Source organism: Chrysochloris asiatica, unplaced genomic scaffold, assembly GCF_000296735.1.
Source record: "Chrysochloris asiatica unplaced genomic scaffold, ChrAsi1.0 scaffold00047, whole genome shotgun sequence".
Taxonomy (NCBI): domain Eukaryota; kingdom Metazoa; phylum Chordata; class Mammalia; order Afrosoricida; family Chrysochloridae; genus Chrysochloris; species Chrysochloris asiatica.
Genome location: NW_006408565.1, coordinates 14289688 through 14294827, shown reverse-complemented (window position 1 = coordinate 14294827; position 5140 = coordinate 14289688).

Here is a 5140-nt window from a genome sequence, read left to right as displayed (position 1 = left end):
AAAAGACCTGGTGATCTGCTCCCATAAAGTTTAAAACCTAGGAACCTCCACGGGGCAAGTCCTACCCTGTCCTGTAAAGTCATCTGAGTCAGAACCAACTGGACAGCACACAACATTATCCTTTTAGTGTTCATGGGTTCAGTAGTGGTGATCCCTCTTTCATTTCTGCTATTATTTCTGTCGTCTCCTTCTTCATTAGCTCAGCTAGAAATGGATCTTTTCCAAGAACCGTTTTTTGTTTCATTGATTTCTTTTTTCTGATTATTGTCCTCATTTCAATTTCATTGATATCTACTGTGATCTTCATTATTTCTTTTCTGCTACTTACTGCCAGTTTGTATTACTCATCTTTCTCTAGTTTTCTATGGTGGAAACTGAGATGGCTGATTTTAGGTCTTCTTTGTGTGTGTTTTCTATTAACGTGTTCTCTTTCCCTGGGCTGACCCTGGTGGGCCCCAAGCTTCCCTGCTGACACCTTTCAGGGGCTGAGGCCTCACATTGTTGGTTTTCATGGAAACTTGGCAAGTTCCCAGGCACTTCGCCCTGAGCCCTGCACCACATTCCACTGGCTTTATTTGCCTGCTTGGAGCTCTGCCAGGGCTGGGCCTGGGACAGGTTGTCATAGTGATCTCCCCACTCTTTCCAGATACAAATTTCATCAGGGATGTTGCCCTTAGGCTTGAAATAGTTGGGGCCTGTTTTCAGCCCTTAGGAACGTAAACTTTGGTTTGTGAACTAAGTCAGGACACCATTTTCTTCTCTTAGCTTCAAAACTGCAAGAACTAAATTCTGGGTGAAGTCCTCGTGTGGCACTGTAGGATAACCTCACGATTGGTGGCTCAAACCCACCACCTCCTCCTACACAGGGTCACTATGAGTCGATTCAACGACACTAACAACAACAAATCCTGGGTGAGAGAGACGTGTGGGGAGTAGCATGGTCCAGGATCCTCAGCGTTAGGACTGGAGTTGACTTTTTTTAGGATACTGGGACAGCTCCTTTTTTTGACGTTTTATATTCCAGCTGTGTTTAGAGACATAGACTGCTTCCAAGAGACCTTCTGAAACAGAACTTATTTTTTTTAAAGCTCAGGTTCATTGAGGGATGATTTGTATGCATTAAAATGTATTCATGCTAAGTGTATAGTTCGATGACTTTTGACAATGTATGTTGTTAGCTGCCATTGATTTGATCCCTAATTCATGGTGACCTTACGCACCATGGAACACAATGCTGCCTAGTTCTGTCATACCATGGTAGGCTGTGGATCAGACTGCTGTGATCCAAAGGGAAGCAGATCACCAAGACTTTCTTTCTAGTTTGTTCTAGTCCAAATGCACCACGGAAATCTGTTCAGCAACATGTAAACACATCTTGATTTACCTGGGGTCACCTGAGGCTGCCTGGGAGCTCTGTTCCCTGGGGCTTATCCCCTTCCCTCGCCTTAAATTGAACACAGCTGACCTAAATCAGGAGCCCTTGGGTGGTGCAAGGAGCTCTGGTAGCATAATGGGTTAAGCATTGAACTGCTAACCACTGAAAGGTCAGTAGTTAAAGTCCAACAGCTCCGTGTAAGAAAGATGAGGCTGTCAGCTTCTAAAAAGATTTACAGCCTTGGAAACTGTATGGGATGGTTCTACTCTGTGTGTAGGGTCACTGTGAGTTAGAACTGACTTGTTGGCAGTGGGTTTGGTTTTGGGTGGTACAAGGTTAATGTGCTCTGCTGCTAATTGAAAGGTTGAAGGTTTTTTCTTGGAAGCTATATTTCTGAAAAACCAACCATTGAAAGCTCTACAGAGCACATTCACGCACGGGGTTGAAGTGAGTCCCTATGATCTAAGTGAAGGCCTAAACTTTGACTCTTCCTCACGATGTACTTTCAGACATATTAGTGGATAGAGATCTGATGTAATTTCAATTTATTTTGCCACATACCAAAACCCTTTTTCATTTCATTTCTCCCATTTTTCCTTTTTGTCTTGTTGCTTATTAAAAATATTTATTTGGTGTTGTTGAAAATAGACGAAGTAAATCATACGTGAATTCAGCAGTCTGTACATGAACAATTCGGTGACGTCGATAACATTCTTCAAGTCATGCAAACCATTCTCACACTTCTTTTCTGAATTGTTCCTCTCCCCTCTTCCTCTTAAGGTTCCTATCTAATTTTTGAAGTTGTCAATTTGATTCCATATAGATCGTTATTTAAAGAGCGCAATGCTCTTTTATTTTTATTAGCAAAGCTAAATTATTGTTTGATTTTCAGAAGACTTCAGGGGATAGTAACATATTTTAGTTTTTATTGCAATTTAAATGAAAGCTTATAGAGAAAATTGGTTTCCACTCAACAGTTCATACACAGGAGTCCTGTGTGGTGCTGAGGGTTAATGCACTAGACTGTATAGTTGGTTTGAACTGCAAGGTCAGTGGTTCAAGCTCACCAGCAACTCCTCGAAAACCCTATGCAGGGTCGTTATGAGTTGGAACTGACTGAACGATGGCACTTAACAACAACAACAACAACATTCATACAGATTTTGTTTTGTGACATTGATCACAGTCCTCACAATGTAACAACACTTGTTTCCACTTCCTAAATAATAATTATTGTTGTTGTCATGTGCTGTGAAGTCGGTTCCGACTCATAGCGACCCTGTACAGGGTTTCCGAGGCTATAAATCTTTATGGGAGCAGAAAGCCTCATCTTTCTCCCACAGAACAGCTGGTAGTTTCGAACTGCTGACCGTGAAATTAGCAGCCCAAGAATAATTATCAAATTATAATTGCTGCTAAGTGCTGTTAAGTTGGTTCCAACTCATAATGACCCTGGATAGGGTTTCCGAGGAGTAGCCGGCGGGTTTGAACTGCTGACTTTATGATTCACAGTCCAGTGCTGATCCTACAGTGCTACACCAATTAGATAAGTATTATTACAGAACTATTTTAAGAGCTCTGGTAATGTAGTGATTACTAGTCAGGCTATTAACCTCAAAGTCAGCAGTTCAAAACTACCAGCCTTTCTGAGAGAGAAAGACGAGGCCTTCTGCTCCCATAAAGACTTTGTTGTTGTTGTAGTTAAGTGCTGTGGAGTCGATTCTGACTCATAGCGACCCTGCACAGGGTTTCCGAGGCTATAAATCTTTACGGGAGTAGAACGCCTCATCTTTCTCCTGCGGAGCAACTGGTAGCTGACCTTAAGGTTCACAGCCCGATTCGTAACCACTACGCTACCAGAGCTCCTTCCATAAAGACTTACGGTCTCTGAAATACTATGTAGTGTCGCTATGAGTTGGAACTGACTCCTTAGCACACCACAGAACCGTTTTTCTTCTTTAAAAATTTTTCTTGATTTATGTATATTTCATTAAGTAGAGTAACTGCTTGCTTGATCAGGACCTGCTTTATTTGTCCACAGGAAGATGCAAGGCATCACTTACTTGTCAGGATGAGGAAACACAAGAAATAACCAGGATACATTTCTTTTAGTACGTTCAGAATTTTCCTTCTTTCTCCTCAAGGGTTTAGGAGCAGAATGAAATCTAGTCTGTGGATCTGACTGTTGTTGACTGCCATCATGTTAACATGGAGACTTGTGGAGGCCCCGTGCACAATAGAATAAATCTTGCCTTAGTCTCGAAACTCCACTGAAAACTGTTTAGCTTCATAGCAGCAAGCAAGCCTTCAAAGGCAGACACCTGCACATGAGGTTGATCGGCAATTGAACCTGGGTCTCCTGCATGGAAGGCCAGAGTTAAGTCACCAAACCACCACTACTCTAATAACTTCAGGCATCCTGCCATAAAGATCCTAGAAAATGAACGATTTTATCTAGAAGACATGCATGTAATAGGTTGTATCCTTAGCTGTTATAAAGGGAAGAACTCTGGTGGTATAGTGGTTACGAGTCAGGCTGCTAACCTCATGGTCAGCAATTTGAAACTACCAGCAGGTCCATGAAAGCAAGGTGAGGCCTTCTGCTCCCGTAAAGATTTACAGCTCGGAAACCCTATGCAAGGTCTCTATGAATTGGAACTGACCCACGGCACACCACCACCACCATTATAAAAGCTAAGATTTCTTTTTGTCTTTGTAATCTCTTTAGTGGATTATCCTGTCATGTATCACATTTTGGTTGAATGTTTATTCAATAATAATTTTTTTCTTTCTCTTTTGTATTTGCAAAGAGGTTTCTTGGGTTGGGAGTAGATTTTGTTTTTAAATTATGTTTTATCAATAATACAGTATGTAATCTTTTGTTTGAAGCTCCTTTTGCCCTGGAATACATTAAGATCCAATAATCCTTAAGCCTATAAACAGGGGTTCCGTTACTATGCCTAGAATAAATGGGGTCTCTCTTTTCAGGAATGACCACTCATCTGTGGTGGTTTGTGTGTTTCTGTGATGCTGGAAGTTATGCTATTGGTATTTCAAATACCAGTAGGGTCACCATGGTGGACAGGTTTCAGTGGAGCTTCCAAACTAGGACAAACTAGGAAGAAAGAGAAGCGGACTATTTCTGAATGGTTAGCCACTGAATACCTGCTGAATAGCTGTGGAACATTGCCAGAGACAGTACCCAAAGATGAGCCCCTCAGGTTGGAAGACACACAAAATATGACAGGGGGAGAACTGCAACATCTTTCTCTCTCAAAATGGCTGGTGGATTTGAACTGCTGACCTTTTGGTTATCAGCCAAGTGATTAACCCCCTGCATCACCAGGTCTCTTAGAGGAAGCAGTGGTTGCTAGTAATTAATTTGAAACAAGTGTCAGCCAATCAAGTTATTCTGAGCATCATCTCTGTGCTGAGGACTGGGCTGGCGCAGAGTTGAGGGGGTGTGGTCAAGTCAATCCTGACTCATGGCAACTCCATGTACACACAACAGAACAAAACACTGCTTGGTCCCATGCCATCCTGACAAATGTATTGTTCCCACTGTTACTGTTGCAGTCACTGTGTTAGTCCATCTTGTTGACGTCCTTCCTCTGTTTCATTGACCCTCTACTTTCTCAAGCATGATTTCCATCCTCAGGGACTAACTAGTTCCCCTGATAAGAGGTTTAAAGTACAGGAGGTTATGTCTCTCTATTTAAGGAGTACTCTGGTTGTACTTCTTCCAAAACAGATTTGTTCATTCTT